We start from the raw sequence: 20391 nt of genomic DNA, 5'->3' as shown, positions 1-20391 counted from the left end.
TGATGCTATGAAGGTTCCATGTAGAAAAGAGTGAGGTAAGGATCTAATATTTTTCCAAGATGGCTATCTAATTTTTACAACAACAATTATTAAATAATCGTTACTCTCCCCACTGATTTCATATACAAACTATACTCCTATATATATTTGAACATTTCTGCATGTTCTAGTCTGTTTTTTATGTACCAACACCATTGCCATAATATGCAATATCACGTTTGATATACATTTCTTTTTTCAAAAGTTTTGTGTATGATTTATGTTTTAATATTGTTTCTCATGGAATTTAAAATCAGTTATTTTAGTTTTCCCAAATTTGTGTTTTCAGTATTTTTTTGTGAATGCATAAAACTTGGAGAATAATTCTGAGACAATTCATGTTTTATATATGGTGGGTGTTCGGTCACTTTTTAGTCCTCTGGTAGCATTTTAATGTTTTTGTTTTATTCATATATATTTGTCACATATCTTTGTAAGGGTATTCGAGATTGTCTTATTCTTTTAGTGGCTATTGTAAAGGGAGTAAGTTATTTCATCTTTAAAGTGGTTATTGAGGGTATAGAAATGACAGATGATTAGAAAGAATAAACATTTAAAAATCAAGCTATATATTGTTTTAAAACTACATAAAATGATTAGAGCATATGAAATTATATACTAATAATTAGAAAATTCAAAAAAATAATATTAGAAAAATAGATTTTAAGGCAAAAAAAGATGAAGCGTAACCCTCCCATCCAGGTTTCATTGACATATAATTCAAATCATAATTGTTATACGCACATGATTATGGCATATCCATGAACTGCCAAAAAGTCCAATATTATTCTAAGAAGGGTATATCTAAGTATTCTACCTCTCTGGTAATTTTTCCGGGAGATATTACAAAGGTCTGGATAAAGTACACTTCAAATATCTGCTCTGAATGCTCATCCCTGAATTGTTCTGTGGCCTTCTTCTGACCTAAACTTGCATTATTTCATCCCCGCCCTCACCTATCCCAGAGGCCTTTTTCATCATCTGCTCTGTGATCTACAAACTACTTTGATTCCTAAATTCTTCCTCTGACTTCTCAGATACCCCTTTGCCCCCACTCCCAGCATAATTTACTAGTCCTAGCATTACTTAAGCTTAATATCCTGTGGTTTTCTTTGCTGCTGTTTATATTACATTTATGGTTAGTTTTATTAACAATATGACATTTTATGGATTTTAAAATTTTACTCTAGTTTTAATATTCCGTTCAAATAAAATATTCAAACCTACTTAAATAAGAAAAGAAAGGATGAGATTACTATTTTATATAATGAGCTAAAAGTTTTAAGAGTAAAAAGTTTACATCAGGATTTAAAAACCTGAATTTCTTTTTTCCCTTTGATTTATGAATTATTTTATTATTATGTTATAAAGAAGGTTTAGATTACATAAATGTTATATCAAAAATAGAGCATTCCAATATACCTTATCCCCTCCCCCTCCCACACTTTTCCCCATTAATAACATCTTTCACTATGGTGATTCATTTGTTACAATTGATTAACACATATTGAAGTATTACTACAAATCATGGTCTATAGTCTACATTATGGTTTACACTTTGCAATGAACTATTTTCCTGGTTTTGACAAACTGTATAATGGCCTGTATCCATCATTGCAATGTGATGCAGAACAATTCCAATGTCCCCAAAATGTCTCATGTTATACCTGTCCTTCCCTCTTCCTTCCCTCTGAACCTCTGGTGACCACTGCCTTTATATTAATGTTAAAAGTTCTTTTGTTATAAGAATAACGAGAGTTCTATTTTAGTCCGTAGTTGCATTCCCCCTTTATGTTTGTTCATTCCTCAATCTTAAGGATATGGGGATGGTGATAACCATTCTGCTTCCAAGTAAGAGGAGGCTTAAATCCCATGTGGCAGATGGCTGGGACTCTCTTGCTACAACTGTAGATACTCTGTGGTTTGAGGGATGGTCATTAGCCATCATCATCCTTTTGTTAGTTGTCCTGGGTAAGTCTGATGAATTGGAGGGTAGGTGTTTGGCTGCAACTCTGCTGAAACTCAGGGCACAACCAGTGTATGAACATCCTGAATATTTAAGCTCCTGGGACATATATTTAACAGATATAGTGCTAATTATAAATTCAAATAAAAGTGGCATAAGAACCATGTGTAGGAAAATTATAAATGAGTCCAACTCCCATATATTGGGGGAATAGTTCATCATAGGGTCTAAGGTAAGGCCCACTCACAAGGTGCCAAATTCCTGAGCTTGTCTGCTCTTCTTTTATTGTCTAGATGTCTCTAGAACCCTCAAGAACCCTGCTGTTTGAAGCAGTGTGGCAGTCAATGAGATCCTGCTGAGATGTGCATAAGTATAACCTCTGGAATGACCTCCTGATACACTTTGAAATCTCTTAACCATAAAAACTAATTTGTATTTAATATTTCCCCATTTCAGTCAAGGTCGTTTTCCAGATGCATTACTATTGGCACTTGGAAATAGTTCCTTGGTGACAAGGAGGGTAATCCTTGAGAGTAATGTACCACACTGAGGGGAAAGCAGAGCATTTATATGCTGAGTTTGGCCTAGAGAGGGACCATATTTGAGCAACAAGAAGGCTTTCAGGAGGTAACTCTTAGGCAATATATAATATTAGATTAAGCTTTAATCTCACAAGCCAAAGTTCATGAGTTCAATCATCAATACCAAGGGCATGTGCTTAAGAGATTCTTGCCACTCTATTAGAGAATGTAGCAGGGCTCCCCAGGATGGGAATTCAATATTCTTTTGGTTATCGTGTGGGTCTCCACACACTGAAATAATGCCCTATAAACATGTGAACATATCGATATGCCTTAGAGGCATGCCTCGGGTGCAATACTCCCCACACTGCCCCCATCACCAACACCCTGCACCAGTAAGCTGCCCCTGACACAGCTGTGTCTCTTTTGTGATCCAAAATCTCTCCAAAAATGAAGCAAAAAAAACCCACAACAAATAAAATTAATATGAAAATAAAATATTTATAATAATTTAAAAATAACAAGTAAAATTAAAAAATGAATATAAATTTGAAATAAAAAAAATTTACACATTGTGTCTTTCATCACTGTAAGTTCTCTTATCTTGTATGTGCAGGGGCAATTTCTTCCATATGTTCCCCTTGTGTCTTACCTTTTTTTCATTTTATCTTCAAAGAGGCTTTATGTTACAGAAAACTCACATAGAAAATATAGAGGATTCACACATACCCAAAACTTTCCTCTTTTTCTGTTCCCCCCTTAATAACATTTTACATGTGGATAGTACATTTGTTATAACTGATGTAAAAATACTGAAGCATTTCTACTAACAATGGTCAGTGGTTCACATCATGGTCTACATTTTGTACTATACGCTTCCATAGGCTTTGACAAAATTTAAAATTGCCTGTATCCATTATTGCAAGATCATGCAGAACAACTTCAATGCCCCCAAAATGCCCTTTGTTTTATCTATTCTATGTTTCCCTCCCCTTCCCCTCAGAATCCATGGTGACCACCAAGTTTCAATCTTTGAAGAATAAGACTCACAGTTACTTGCAATAACATTGAGGGCTTAACATATTGGTCTGTTTTCTTTTACTAGCCACTGCCCATGTTCTCAAGGGATCCTTGTCCTTATAACTGAGAAAACAGCAGGACTCCCTAGGATGGGAGTTAAATATTTTCATGATTATTGTGTGGGTTTCCACCTATTGAGATAACACACCATGACAAGATGAACACTTGCATATTCCATAGAGATATGCCCTATTACGCATATACCCCCACATCTGATGCCTTACACCACTAACCTCCTCTGCCATATTTGCCAAAAGAACATTTTCTCCATTGCAGTTTTAAACACAGACCTACTAGTCCCCAGAATTCACCTGTTCCTTCTTCCAACCCTTCCCCCAGTTCCATGGATAGTCCAACCCAACCCTCTCATCTTTTTTTCCCATTACAGACCAACACCTCCAAACCCATTCATATCACTCGCTACACTACTCCATCCTCCACATCCTTCCATCTTATCATAGATTTTAACTATATGGGCATGGGTTCACCATTCTCTACTTCTTTTCTGTCTCCTGTTAACCTACCTTCCAGACTTTTGCTCTGTGAGTCTGCCCAATTTGCTTAACTCATATCAGTGAGGTCATGTAATATTTGTCCTTCAATGACCGGCTTACTTTGCCCAAAATAATGTTTTCAAGATTCATCCATGTTATCTTGTGCATTAATACTGCATTCCTTCCTACAGCTGAGTAACATTCCATTGTATGTATATACCACAGTTCACTTGTCCATTTATCTGTTGATGGACATTTGGATTTTTCCAACTTTTGGCCATAGTGAATAATGCCACTGTGAAAATTAGTGCACATATATCTTTTGGTGTGTCTGCTTTCAAATCTTCTGGGTATATACCCAGCAGTGGGATTGCTGGATTATATGGTAGTTCTATAGTTAGCTTCCTGAAGAACTGCCAAACTGTCCTCCACAGTGGCTGCACCATTCTATATTCTCACCAATAGTGGATAAGTGTTCCCTTTCCTCCACATCCAATATATAATGGCCTGTACCCATCACGGCAAGATTATGCAGAACAATACCAATGTCCTAAATATGCCCTACTCTCCATCCATTCTTCCTTTCCTATCCCCTTGGAACCTATTCACACCATTACATTGCAAATTTTTGAAGAATAAGGTTCATAATTACATGTATTAATACTGAAGGCTTCACATATTGGTCCATCTTCTTTTATTAGGCACTGTCTATGTTTCAAGAGACTCTTGCCCCTCTATTTTAGACTCCATCAGGACTCCCCAGGATAGGAGTTTAATATTGCCCTGTTTATTGTGTAGTCTTCAACCACCGATATAACAAACTTTGACAATATTAACACATTCATATTCCCTAGAGGCATGACCCAGGTGTACCCTTGCTCACATATTCCCCCAACCCCAACACCTTGTACCAATAACCCTCCCCTCCATGTTTGCTAAGGAAACATTCTCACCATTATAGTTTTAAATGCAGACCTACTAGTTCCCAGAGTACACCTGTCCTTCCTCCAGTTCTCCTTCCAGATCCACGGATGGTCCAACACGACCCACCACCCTGCTCACCCTCACATTCCAGCACTGTTGACTCCATTCACATCCCTGCACCGCTATCACCCCATCCACTGCAAAACGACCCCCTTCCACCTTATCATAGACTTAGTGCATATTGAGCATTGGCTCACCAACCTCTTCTTCCTTTGGCTCCTGATGACCTATCTTCCAGACTCTAGCTCGGTGAGTCTGTTCATTTATGCTAAGGTCATATCAGTGAGGTCATGTAATGTTTGCTCTTTACTTACTGACTTACTTCTCTCAAAGTAAGGTCTTCAAGATTCATCCATGTTTTCCTGTGTGTCAATACTTCATTCCTTCTTACAGCTGAGTAATATTCCATTGTATGAATATACCAAAGTTCACTTACCCATTCATCTGTTAATGGACACTTCCGTTGCCTTCAAATTTGACGTTACTGAATAATGCCACTACTAACATTGGTATGCATATATCTGTTTGTGTCTCTGTTTTCAATTCTCCAGGGTATATAGAAGAATTGGGATTGCTGAATCATATGACAGTACAATAATTAGCCCCTGAGGAACCACCAAACAATCCTCCACAATGGCTACACCATTCTACATTTCCACCAGCAGTGGGTGAGTGTTCCCTTTCCTCTAAAACTTCTCTAATATCTATTGTTCTCTCCTTTTTTAATAGCCACCAGGCTAATAGATGTAAGATGATGTATCATTGTAGTTCTGATTTGTATTTCCCTAATAGCTAGTGATGTTGAGCATCTTTTCATGTACTTTTTTATCCATTTATATTTCTTCTCTGGAGAAGTGTCTATTCAAATCTCCCATTTTTTTAAAAATGAGTTGGTTTTTTTTTTTTTGAGATGTAAAATTTATTTATTCATGGTGGATATTAGGCCCATATGAGATAAGTGGTTCCCAAATATTTTTACCCTTTGAATAGGCTGTCTTTTCACTTTCTTGACAAATTCCTTTAAAGCCAAATGTTTTCAATTTTGAGGAGGTCAAAATGGTCTATTTTTTCTTTCATTGCTCGTACTTTGGGAATAAAGTTTATAAAATCATTTCCTGCTTCAAGATCTCATAGAAGCTTCTCTACATTATCTTCTAGGTGTTTTATGGTCTTGTCTCTTATATTTAGTTCTATGATCCACCTTGAGTTAATTTTTGTATAGGGCATGAGATGGTGGTCCTCTTTCATTCCTTTGGATATGGATATCCAGTTCTCCCAGCACCATTTGTTAAAGAGGCCGCTCTGTCCCAGTTGAGTGGGCTTGGTGGCCTTTTGAATATCAGTTGACCTTATAAGTGAAGATCTATATCAGAACTCTCAATTTGGTTCCTTTGGTCAGTAGGTCTGTCCTTGTGCCAATACCATAGAGTTTTGACCAGTATAACATTGCAGTATGTTTTAAAGTCAGGTAGCATTATTCCTTCAATTTCATTTCTCTTTTTCAATAAATTTTTCACTATTCAGAGCTACTTGCCTTTCTAATTAAATTTCAGAATTAGTTTTTCCCAATTCAGTAAAAAATGCTATTGTAGTTTTCATTGGAATTGCATTAAATCTGTAGATCAGTTTGGGTAGGACAGACAACTTAACGATGTTTAGTCTTGCAATATGAATATGGAATTTTCATATTTTATTTATTTAGGAATTTATTTAGGTCTTCTTTGATTACCTTTAACAATGTTGTGTGGTTTGCTCTGTACACATCCTTAACATCTTTAGTTAAGTTTATTCCTAGATACGTGATTCCTTTAGTTGCTATTATAGCTGGAATTTTTTAAATTTCCTGCTCAGATTGCTCATTAAAGAAATACTACTGTTATTTGCACATTTAATCTTATATCCTACCACTTCACTAAACCCATTTATCAGCTCTAGAAACTTTATTGTAGATTGCTAAGGGTTTTCTGTGCATAGGACCATGTCATCTGCAAATAGTGCAATTTTTACTTCTTCCTTTCCAATTTGGAAGTCTTTTACATCTTTTTCTTACCTAAGTGCTTGAGCAAGTATTAAATAAGAGCAGTGACAGAGAGCATCCCTGTCTTGTCCTAATTCTTAGAAAGAAAGCTTTTAACCCTTCACCATTGAATATGATGTTAGCTGTGGGTTTTTCATATATACCCTTTATCATATTGAAGAAGTTTCCTTCCATTCCTTTCTATTGAAGTGTTTTAAACAAGAAAGAATGCTGTATTTTGTCAAATGTTTTTATGTGTTTTTTTTCTGTCAGTCTGTTATGTGGTGTGTTACATTGATTGAGTCTCTTATGTTGAACCATCCTTGCAAATCAAGGATATAACCCACCTGATCATGGTATATAATTCATTTGATGTGCTGTTTAATATGATTAGCAAGTATTGTGTTGAGGATTTTGGCACCCAGCTCATTAGAGAGATTGGTCTGTAGTTTTTTAATTCTTGTGGCATCTTTATGTGACTTTGCTTTTAGGTTGATGTTGGCATCATAGAATGAGTAAGGCAATAGTCCCTCCACTACTAATTTTGGAAGCATTTAAGCAGGTTTGGTATTAGTTCTTTCTGAAATGATTGGTAGAATTCACCTGTACAGCCACATGGCTCTTAATTGGGAGGTTTTTAATGACTCAATTTTGTTACTTGTGATTTGTCTGTGAGTTTATCAATTTTTTCTTTCATCAATGTAGGTTGTTTGTGTGTTTCTAAAAATTTGTCCATTTCATCTAAGTTGACATCTTGTTGACATACAATTTTTCGAAGTATCCTCTTATGATTTGTTTTATTTCTGTGGGAAAATTGGTAATATCTCTGCCTTCATTTTTTATTTTATGTATTTGCATCTTCTCCTTTTTTCTTTGTTAGTCTACCTAATGATGCATTAATTTTATTAATCATCTCAAAAATTTTTGGTTTTCATTAGCTTTAGTGTTTTTTTATTCTCATTTTCATTTAGCTCTGCTATAATCTTTGTTATTTCCTTCTTTCTGCTTGCTTTGGGGTCAATTTTTGTTCTTTTTCTAGTTCTTCCAGGTATGTCATTAGGTCTTTGATTTTAGCTCTTTCTTCTTAAAATATAAACATTTATGGCTATAAATTGCCCCTCAGCACTACTTTTGCTGCATCCAATAGGTTCTGATATATTTTGTTCTCATTTTCATTTGTTTCAAGGCAGTTACTGATTTCTTTTGCAATTTCCTCCTTGACCCACTGATTGTCTAAGATAGGGTTGTTTAAATTCTATATCTTTGTGCCTATTCTTTTTTTTTTAATTTTTTAATTCATTTTGTAAAAATATTACATTCAAAAAATATGAGGTCCCTTTCAGCCCCACCACCCCCACCCCAGCAACACTCACTCCCATCATCATGACATATCCATTGCATTTGGTAAGTATATCTCTGGGCATCACTGCACCTCATGGTCAATGGTCCACATCATAGCCCATACTCTCCCACGTTCCATCCAGTGGGCCCTGGGAGGATCTACAATGTCTGGTAATTGTCCCTGAAGCACCACCCAGGACAACTCCAAGTCCCGAAAATGCCTCCACATCTCATCTCTTCCTCCCATTCCCCGTACCCATCAGCCACCATGGCCACTTTTCCCACACCAATGCCACATTTTCTCTGTGGACCTTGGATTGGTTGTGTCCATTGCACCTCTATGTCAAGAAGAGGCTTAGATTCCACATGGATACTGGATGCAATCCTCCTGCTTTCAGTTGTAGGCACTCTAGTCTCCATGGTGTGGTGGTTGACATTCTTCAACTCCATGTTAGCTGAGTGGGGTAAGTCCAATAAATCAAAGTGTAAGAGTTGAAGTCTGTTGAGGCTCAGGGCCTGGCTATCATATTGTCAGTCCAGAGATTCAAATCCCCTAGATATATCTTAAACCCCAGCACCAACTACAATTCCAGTAAAGTAGCATGAAAGCCTTGTGAAAAGAGATCCCATCTGTGTCCAGCTCCATCACGCAGAAACACCAGCTCCAAAGAAGGGCCAACTGACATGGCAGTGAGCCCCATCTGCCATGACCCTAGAACCTGTGGGTCTCTTTAGCCCTCAAAAGAACCAATACCTGGGGTTGTATCTACTTTATCTGGCTCTGAGACTCTGCTCAGGTGTGCATAAGGGCAATCCTTCTGACATCCTCCAGACTCTTTTTTAGAGACTCATAGCCATATAAACTCATTTGTCCTTTCCATTTCCCCCTTAATTTAGGTCAAACAGCATTTTTAACTCCTGTTGTTATATGTAGACAGGGATATTCTGCTGGTCCACGTTGAACCTTTAATTCAAGGTCTTTTTCTAGTTGCATCATCAGTTGGTACTTGGCAGTGATCCCTCGGTGCCAGTGAGGCTCATCCCCGGGTGTCATGTCCCACGCTGTGGGGGAAGGCATTGCATTTACATGCTGAGTTTGGCTTTGAGACTGGCCACATTTGAGTAATATGAAGGTTGTCAGGAGGAAACTCCTAGGCACAGTGCTGCTCTAGGCCTTGTTCTCATTTCAGGCATATAGGCTCACAAGCATAGCCGTTAGTATCAGGTTTGTGCCTATTCTTGTTCTCTGCCCCTTATTACTTTCTAGCTGCATTCCATTATGGTCAGAGAAATTACTTTGTATAATTTCTTAATTCACTGAGAGGTCTTCTGTGAACTTTCATGTGGTCTATCATGGAGAATGATCTATGTGCACTAGCGAAGAAAGTATATCCTGCTATACTTGGGTGTAATGTTCTGTATATGCTTATTAGGTCTAGATCCTCTAACATATTATTCAAGATTTCTGTTTTTTTATTGACCCTCTGTCTAGATTTCTGTCTAATGTTGATAAGGGTATATGGAAATTCCCCACTATAGTTGCAGAGGCATCTTTTTCTCCACTTAGGTTTTTCAGTGTTTGCCTCATGTATTCAGGCACCCTGGTTAGGTGCATAAATGTTTATGATTGTTTTTTCCTCTTGATAGAGTCCCTTTTTATTAATATGTAGTGTCCTTCCTTGTCTCTTACAATAGTTTTGCATTTAAAGTCAATTCTGTCTGATAGTAGTATAGTTATTATCACCCTTTTTTGTCTACTGTTTGCATGTAAAATCGTCTTCCAGCCATTCACTTGCAACCTCCTTGTGTCCCTCAGTCTAAGGTAAGTTTCTTGTAGGCAGTATATAGATAGGTCATATTTCCTGATACATTCTGCTGATCTGTGTCTCTTGATTGGAAAGTTTAATCCATTAACATCCAATATTATTACAGTCAAGACAGTACTTACATTAGCCATTTTTTATTTAGGTTTATATATGTCTTTCTTGTTTTTATCTTTTTAGTTATTCTTTCTAATGATCTTTGTTTCTACCCTCCCTCTAACCCTTGCTCTCCCGTTTTTTCATTTCAACCTGCAAAACTTCCTTTAGTATTTCTCAAAGGGCAGATTTCTTGGTAACAAACTCTCTTAATTTTCTTTTATGTTTGAATATTTTGAACTCTCACTCATTGTTGAAGGCCAGCTTTGCTGGATACAGAATTCTTGGCTGGTAATTTTTTTTTTTTCTTTTAGCACATTAAGAATGCCATGCCACTGCCTTCTCACCTTCATGGTTTCAGTGCTTGATGTTATCAAGCTTCCCTTTTATGTGATGACTCTCTTTTCTCTTGCAGCTTTCAGTATTTCTCTTTTTGTCATGAATGTTGAGCAGTTTGATAAGTATATGACTTGGGATAGGCCTGTTAGGATTTATACCATTTGGTGTGGACTACACTTTCTGGACATATATATCCATGTCCCTCAAAAGAGTTAGGAGATGTTCAGCCATTGTGTCCTCCTGTTCCTTTTCTCTTCTCTTCTTCCTCTGTGATTCCTATGAGGCGTGTGTTTGTGCATTTCATGTTGTCATTCAATTCCCTGAGTCCCTGCAAATTTTTTCTACCTTTTAATCTATCTGTTCTATCTGTTTTATTTCAGATGTACTATCTTTGATATCACTATTTTTTCCTCCACCTGTTCAAATCTGCTGTTATGTGTTTCCCACATATTTTTTTATTTCTTGCATTGTGCCATTCATCACAATTAGATCCATTTTTATGTATGTTTATGATTTCTTTTGCATGTCTCCCCAGTGTCTTCTTGATATCCTTTATCTCTTCCTTCACTTTTTAAGTTGATTCATGATATTTGCTTGCACGTCCTTTATTAGTTGTTTCACATTCTACATCTCCTACTATTTTTTAGTTTGTTCATTAGCTGGGCCATGTCTTCCTGGTTCTTAGTATGGCTTGTAATTTTTCGTTGGTGTCTAATCATCTGTTTATCTTGATGGGCTTATTCAGATGGTTAGCTTCTTTTTCTACTCTAGGGTTTTATTTTGTTTTGTTTTGTGTTAAGATTCCTCTTTTACACTTGTTTCTACTTGTCCTTTATCCTTGTAGTTGTCTGTGTCGCCTTGAAAAATTATTAAAACCATAGCAAAGGAAAGAGAGTAGAAGAGAAAAATAATAGCAGTAATAATTTTAAAAAGATAGAAAATTAATCATAAATGACCCAGGAAAAGATAGGTAATGTGTGAAAAATCATTAAAAATACAAAGGAATAAGAATAAAAAATGTTAGTATAAGAAGATGTTACAAGAAAAAATAAAATAAAATAAAAGACTGGAAAAATTAGAAGAGAAGAAGAAGAAAAAAAATTGGAGACCAAACAAGAGAAGGTAGAATGAAAGAAAAGCAACATAAGAGGGAAAAGTGGAAGGAAGGAAGGAAGGAAGGAAGGAAGGAAGGAAGGAAGGAAGGAAGGAAGGAAGGAAGGAAGGAAGGAAGGAAGGAAGGAAGGAAGGAAGGAAGGAAGGAAGGAAGGAAGGAAGGAAGGAGAAAAATAGGAAAAGAAAAAAAGGAAACAAAGAAAAAGCAAAAATCTGAAAATAATCCAGGAAAAACAGGCTTCCATCTTAGGCCCCTAGGAGTCATTTCAGTCTGCTGGTGCTCATCAGTCAATCACACTGCAGCCTGCCCTCCACAGGTATGGTGCCCAGTTTTAGAGAAAAAAGATAAAGAATACAAAAATTAACAAACCATAATTATAAAAAATATGAAATAATAGAAAAACCTAAAACAAAAAAAGTCAGTCTATAAGTTCCCTGTCACAGAGTGTCAGCTAGTGTCTGACACTCCATCACTCTCTGGATTCCTTCTCAGGAGGTACCAAGAATTGAGACAGGTATTCCTCTATGAGATAAACCCACTCCACAGGTTAGTGAGGTTTCTGAAGGTGGGTTTGGTTTCTAACACTTTACTGGCCATCTCTCCTGGCTTCCTTTTCTCCTGGGCTAGTTAGGCACCTATCCGTCTACCCCCACACTGACCTAGTTTTTCTCTCTCCCAGGGCAGTTGGATGTGACAGCTTACCTGGTCATTTCATTCCTCCCCTCTCTCTGGGGCTGCTTTAGTGTTGGCTAGGGTCTTTTTGAGATTCAAAGGGGACTTGGCTGGCCAAATTTACTGAAGAAAAATCACGTTCTGCCCTCCACCAGGACCCTTTACCTCCCAGGGAGGAGGACCTTCTTTCCCCACTTCTTGACTGCAGTGAGCCAGGGGTTTTACTGAAGTTATTCACCCTGAGGGTCGGGTATATGTGCCATTCCCAGCCACAGGAGCAAGTAACTCAAGGTTTCCATTTAGCTTCTTTATCTCTCCATTCCTTTCCCTCCTGGAAAATGTGCCCCACCACCCTGGTCTGTAGATTCCCCAAAGCAGCTCCATCAGATAGCTCTTTGACCTTCCTCTATAGTTTTTGTGAGAGAATTAAGCCCTGCCTACCTACTCTGATGCCATCTTCCCAGAAGATCAAAAACCTAAATTTTTAATTTTACTTTCAATTCAACCTTATGTATATTATTTGGGCCACAGGACTACCCTTAGACTTTCTTGTTGGAGAGCAATTAATTGCTTGAACTACTTTTCCTCAGCATCAACATCTCAAAAAAGAAATTTGTGTGGGTCAGAGAACTGTAGTTGTGATACTTGATAGTGGTAGGGATGCTGTAGGATATATTTCTTTCTCAAAATCTGGTCAATAAGCAACTACTGATAATGGTCTTGATGTTGCAGTTGCATGGTTTGCTTCACTAGGTTCCACTGGCTTTTTGATGTCTCTACTTGATCTGAATGTCTGCTGAACAAAAGGATTGCATTCAATAGCCTTTATTTCTTTTACTTGTTATTCTAGAGTGGCTTGGTCTTCATCCTTTCTTAATTTTTTATTCTTCCTCGTTTATTTCTTTGGCTTTCAATGCTTCATTAGTTTTTCTGTGGTAGCATCAAGAACCAGATATAATATGGCTTTGACTTTTTCAGCTGATGGCAGATGTTCTAATCCAACTTTGATGTTTCCTGAATCCCCATAGATGACATTGTGCAATTGTTTGTCCTTTCCTTTATCCATCTCCTATTTCCTTTGGGGAGAAAAATGACATGACTGACAATGGGTTCTTCTGTAACTATACCTTTTACTGCTGTGGTTAGGAGAACGTGAATGAGGTCTTGACCTGGAGAGTTTTGAGGCTAGGAGACATACAAAATTGAGACATCAGCAATGTGATACTTTCTCCCTGATGATTGTGGCGTTCTAGGCTGGTTGTGAGGGATCCTAGGTCCTTGGCTTTTATGTCACATAACTGTGGAAATAGTGGCATCTTCTCCTTTCTTAAAGTCCTGTGGCTTTGGCACCCCCTGTGAGAATGGCTTTTATTCATAGCAGTTAATACATGAGTGTAAGTCACACAGCCCTTCACTAGAAGGCAAAACTTCAGCATTGAATGACTTTAAGGAATGGCTTTCAATGTATTACTAGGTATTGGGCTTCTTCATTGTCCCTGATTGAAGTTTCATCAACAGTCCTTGAACTGGTTTCATGCTCATGATCATTCAGAGGTACTCTAGCCATACTGTCATTACTACTAGCTCATAGTGGTCAGTGACTTCAATTCACCTCCACATAGTTCTTTTCTTCAAGGCTATGGTGCCCATTAGGAGGGATTCTGTCACCTGCCAGAGTTTCACCCGAAATTGCACTCTGAAAGGCTAGACCCTAGTGTTAAAACTAATTTCACAACTCAAACATTCCCCTACCTTATATTTTTAGAGTCCTGCCTTCTCAATTGCTTTTTCCCTATGGTCTGTTCTTAATTGTGATCACCTCCTTCCATCAGAAATGTGTTAGTAGCTTTAAACTTCAGGGGTTCATGTCTCAGTTTCTTTCTTCTATATAAATATGAGGATGAATATATATATAACTGGGGTAGTGTCTCACCCACCCTAACAGCAGCCTCAAACTAGTACCTTGACATTTAGTGTCCTTTTGCACTTCATAAGTGTAGGTTAATTCCTACTATGAATTTAGATACAATTAATTGAGTCTACCTAGAATAAAACATAATCTACCTTAAATTACATTTTGTACCCTAGAAGAAAAAAATATGATCATAAATTAATAATTGCAGTTCTTCTCACTTCACAATTTTAACTTGTGGTTTTCAATAGCAACTCATTATTACATAGTGAAGAAGAAAATACATCTTAGCATGTAAATCAAACTAAAAAGGACTTGTTCATAATTTGGGGTCCTTTTCAAAAATTATATATGTTATAAGAATGGTGTTAGTTAAATTAAGCCTGATTCAGTTTTAACTTCAAATCTAGATTTCTCATAAAGTGTTCCAGGGACTAGTCATATTTGCTCAATATAATTGATAAAAGTTTTCCCTACACTGCAAATTATAGTTCTTTTAGGTCTTTCATTTAATTGGATTATGTCCTCATAAAGCATCATTTTATGTAATTGCTTCCCCCATTCTTCTTTTTTCCCTTTCTTTCTCTTCTTTGCTCCCTCGTCTTCCCCTCTTTTTCATTGACTCCACCAAACCTTCTCTATTCCTCTTTTCTCTGCCCTTCTTCCCCTTCTTTGTTCATTTTCCTCTTCTTCTTTCCCCTCCCCTCTCCATTGTTCATCATTTCCATTCCCCTTTAGTTACACTCTTCTCAACTTTTCTTCTTATTTCTTATTCTTTTCTCCTCCTCTTAACTTCCTTTTCATGCATTCTCCACTTTTTGATCACCCTCTTCTTCCTCACTTTTACATTTGTTCTAGCCACCAGAATTTAGTTTTTCTTTTGTCTAGTTTTGGAAGTTAGAAATATCTAAGTACACTTAAGAGTAAAATTAAATTAATTTTAATATAAATTATAACATTAATTGATTTTGATTATTAACAGCTATTACAAAGAGTATACCTCATTTTAAAAAGTTATCTGCAAATCTTTAAAATAAGCAGACCCATATCCATTAATTATATGAATTCCATTCTGCTTGGGTGGAGCATTGCCTTTCTTCAAGATCCTGCTCAAAACACTGTGGAAAAAATATATCTTAAAAAAACACACCATGGAAACACACAGTAAAGAACAACAAAATGGAACAATAATGGTGGGGATAAATTTGTATAAATCTATCCAAATGGTCATACAAAGAATTATCTAGTTTCTCGGTATGCTTTATTTTGTATTTAAGTATTCTACAATTTGTTACAGAAAAAAAAGTTTAAAATATGGCTTATACACATCATCTTGACTGTATCATAATGATTATCATAATCTATCTGGAAAGAATAGCAATTTCTTGCTGATCTGTTCAGTGCCATAGTCTTAGCCCATTGCTTATACATACTAAATATTAATAAATCCTTGTGATGAATTCTAACTGATATATCATCCTTCAAGCCTGGATAAGAATTTGTGTTGCAAATTTCCAACAATGCCTTTTCATATTGTGCACATAAAGAATAACATTTAGGACCTCATCTGGCTAGAGTTTTGATTCTTTGTTACTTTGGAATTAATAAAGAAATATACTTGTCTGTGAGCTTCTCAGGAACGTTTTTCAGGGTTTTTTCCCCCTTTTAAGGCCCAGATTTTGAGTTAAATTTCTGAACAAAGGGAGTTCCCTTTAAATTGGTCTCTGAGGCACAATTGCCAGATCTGCTAGAAAACAGCTTCCCTCTCCCTACAGATGGAAGCACTTAAACAGTGGCAAATAGGTCACCCTCCGGAGATCGGCAGACTCTATGGCGGAGCCTGCAGATGGTATTGCATCAAAGAGCTCAGCATTTAATTAGTGTTGATCTTCAAAAGTATGTCGCCCCAATTTACCAGTGTCTACACTGGCCACAAACTTATAATTAAAAACTTTTTGTACATTTAGTACAAGGGACTAAATCACATTCTCTGGAAGGCCCATTTCATTTATAAACATTGCTCTTTTAAAAAAAAATCTATGAATAATTAAATACATGAAATGATTAATAAAAGTAATTAGCCAGGAAAAATTTACCTTACATTCTCCTTTGTCTGCTATAACACAATTAAAGGTCACCATTCAGCATTTATTCCCCAGATGCCTAATATCAACTGCTCATTAGTATGTCTGATCATGGTTCAACTGAATGGAACAAGGGAAAGTCCACTCTTAATGCCTTAATTCTTTTGATTTGTACTTAAAGGGGTGTCCATTCACTAAGAAATCCTAATGCAAGTATATCATCTGTCAAGACTAAGCCAGGTTTTATTCCCATGTCAACCAATGCCATTAAAATGTGCAAATGCAGTTTTATTTTTTCTATTCATGAAAGATTAACAGGCATGTGACCAGGGTAATTATACTCACTTGATCTCAGGAGAAAGGTGTGATTAAATCACCATTTTTCTCCTATTTAAATTCATTTATTCTTCTTTTTCCTGTTGTGCTTCCATAGGTTTTCATTTACCACAGCCCTCAAACATTATTTTATGATGTTAATCATCTCTTTTCTTTTCCTAGTCACAGTTTCCACCAGCATGACTTCCGTTTTTTCCTTACCAGAATGCTTTTTTCAAAACTTCTATACGAAGTTCACTTGCCATTATTTCCCTCCCTGAGGTTTCCATGTGATCTGAGGTATCAGCCATACTAAAGACAGAGCTGGGGATAGAGAAAGGAGAATGGAAAAACCACCTGGGATATCTTGTTTTTTGTCTTTATTTATTTTTTTAATGCTACATTCAAAAAATTTGAGGTCCCCATATACCCCCCAACCCCCTCTCCCCACTCCTCCCCCCATAACAACAACCTCCTCCATCATCATGAGACATTCATTGCATTTGGTGAATACATCTCTGAGCACCACTGCATCTCATGGTCAATGGTCCACATCATAGCTCACACTCTCCCACAGTCCACCCAGTGAGTCATGGGAGGGCATATAATGTCTGGTAACTGTCCCCACAGCACCACCCAGGACAACTCCAACCCCCGAAAATGCCCCCACATCACATCTCTTCCTCCCACTCTCTACCCCCAGCAGTCACCATGGCCATGTTCTCCACACCAATGTCACATTTTCTTTGATTACTAATCATAATAGTTCATGAATAGAATATCAGTAAGTCCACTCTAATCCATACTTTATCCCTCCATCCTGTGAACCTTAGAATGGTTGTGTCCTCTCCACATCTATATCAAGAGGGGGCTTAGATTCCACATGGATGCTGGATACAATTCTCCTGCTTTCAGTTGTAGGCACTCTTGGCTCCCTGGTGTTGTGGTTGACCTTCTTCACCTCCATGTTAGCTGAGTGGGGTAAGTCCAATAAGCCAGAGTATAAGGGTTGCAAGTCTGTTGAGGCTCAGGGCCTGGCTATCACGTGGTCAGTCCAGAGATTCAGGTCCTCTCGGTATACATTAAACCCCAGCACCAACTACAGTTACGGTGAAAGTAACAGGAAAGACTTGTGGACAAAGATCACATCTAAGTCCAGCTCTATCACACAGAAACACAAACTCCAAAGTAGGGCCAACTGACATGGCACTGAACTTCATCTGCCATGAGCACCTGGGATATCTTAAGGACACTATTTTTCTTTATGAGCTTAGAAGGTAGAGTGGAAGGAGCCATAGGAAAAAAGATTAATTCCTAATTATGTGATTTTGAGTAAAATTATTTAATCCATTTGTATCAGTTCTCTGGTTTGTTAAGTGACTAACATAATGCTTAATTTGCAGTTAGTGAGGTTAACTGAGACGCTATATACAATGTGCCTATCATAGTAGTCAAGCATTGCCAAATCATATTGGCTGTATTTCTTGCTTGTCTTTTACCAGCTTTCCAGGGCTTGGCCTCGTTCAAATCAGTTTTATGTCTCAGAAAAGCTGAAATATGGGTTTTGTCCTAAGTTTTGTATAATATCTTTATAGCTATGAAAACACCTTGAGGAGAGAGATAAGTCCTTATTCATAATTTTGTTTACAAAACAATATACTGCATGTGGTAGATGATAAAGTTTTGTCAATCTCAATTAGTTATTTGTGATGTGCATCCATTCTGGAAAATAAAAATATATAGCATAGAGGTGATAGAAACAAGTAATATTATTTAAATAGAAACTCACTATTATTTTGCACTTAATGAGTACTGAAAAATATCCAACCATTACACTTTTCTTTTCACTTTTTATTCTTGTAGTTGATATGGAACACAAAATTTTCCATTTTACCCATATTCAAGTGTACAATTCACTAATATTAATCACTAGCATCCATTATCCCTCTTTTTCATTACTTCAAATACAAACTATTCACCATTAAGGTATGAGTCCTTCCTCCTCTGTCCCCATGCCTCTGGTAACCTATAAACCACCATCAGTCTCCCTAAATATGCTTTCTTTCGGGTAGTTTATATAAGTGAGATCATAGAATATTTGTCTTTTGGGGTCCAGCTTATTTCACTCAACATGATGTCTTCAAGGGCCATCCATGTTGCAGCATGCCTCAGAATGTCCTTCCTTTTCATAGCTGAATAATATTCCATTGTATGTGTATCCATCCATCTCCATATACTTCCAACTGTTGATGGACACTTGGATGGCTTCCACCTTTTGACTAGTGTGTATAATGCTCCTGTAAACTTTGGCATATAAACATCTGTTTGAATCCCTTCTCTAAATTCTTTTGGGTATATACCAAGAAGTGAAATTCCTTGGTTACGTGGTAATTGCCTTTTAAATATTTTGAGGAATTGCCACACTTATTTTCACAATGACTACGTCTTTCTATAAGTGTTTATATTTTCCTTTCTATTGTATATAAATGATTTTTTGCATTGTAACTGATTGATACCTTTCTCATTGTTTCTGTATATATTTCAAAACATTTTGTCATGGTTATCATGGTGCTAGGGACTGAATCATGTCCCCCGCAAAAGACATGCTCAGATTGCAACCCTTAGTTTGGAACCCACTTGTAAATGGGACCTTTAAAGATTTTACCAGTACTCATGAAGTGTCCAAACAGAATGAGGATGGAATTAATCTGATATGGTTAAAATCCTTATAAGCAGAGGAAATCGGACAGAGAAGACAAAACCATGGGGAGCAACCAGAAGCTGGAAGTCAATGCAACTCAGAAGATAAAAGAGAAACCACCATGTCCATTGCCATATAACAGAAAAGCCAAGGAGTATGGCACTGGCACTTTCACTACAATTGATTAAAGAATATTGTTACAGTCCATGGTTTATATTAGGGTTCACTTATTATACAGTCCTATGTGTGTTTATTTCTGGAAACGTATATACAACTTAAAATTTCCCCTTTTAGATGAATTCAAATATATAATTCCATGATGGAAAGATTTTGATAAAGAATAGTAGCAACAGTAGCACAACATTGTGGATATAATTAATAGCATATGATTGTTTTGTTGTGCTAATTCTGGGAGTCAGTTTTTCCTTCTTGCCTAGGGCTTCAGTGTAGATTGGCTGGATGTTAGGGCTCTTCTTCAATGCTTGGTCCAGTTTATACTTTAGAACAAAACAGCCCATGGTTAACAGTTTGGATCTTCTCTTTTTTTTTTTTTTTTTTTTCTGAGCCAGTGTCTTGTCCTAGACATTTGCAGTAATTTTCATGATTACCCTAGTATTTGCAACTGTCTCCTTCGAGGAGAGGATTACCTTTCCCCTATTACTCCTCCAGGAATGCTGAGCTGTTCTCTTTGTTTTTACACAGTTTTTCCTCCCTGGCAGCTGTGGTTTGCTTGCTTCTATTCTCATGCTCTCATGCTCGGGACTGTCCTTTCCCTCCAGCTTTCAGCCTTGGGTCTGCTCTGCTAGTCAGCAGCTCTACTCCGCCTCTCTGTGCAGCTTGTCTGATGTTGGTAACTTCTGGGTAAGGGGATCCTGACCTGTGCCCTGAGTCTG

At 37.1% G+C, this 20391-nt stretch overlaps 1 pseudogene; it reads right to left on the bottom strand.

The window, feature by feature from the left end:
- Positions 1 to 13002: 13002 nt before the first annotated feature.
- On the bottom strand, positions 13003 to 17108 carry LOC111762951 (serine/Arginine-related protein 53 pseudogene; annotated as a pseudogene).
- Positions 17109 to 20391: the final 3283 nt, after the last annotated feature.

The sequence above is a fragment of the Dasypus novemcinctus genome, chromosome 5 (genome assembly GCF_030445035.2).
Source record: "Dasypus novemcinctus isolate mDasNov1 chromosome 5, mDasNov1.1.hap2, whole genome shotgun sequence".
Classification (NCBI taxonomy): domain Eukaryota; kingdom Metazoa; phylum Chordata; class Mammalia; order Cingulata; family Dasypodidae; genus Dasypus; species Dasypus novemcinctus.
Note: the sequence above shows the minus strand (reverse complement) of the source record. Positions and strands in the feature narration are given on the sequence as shown.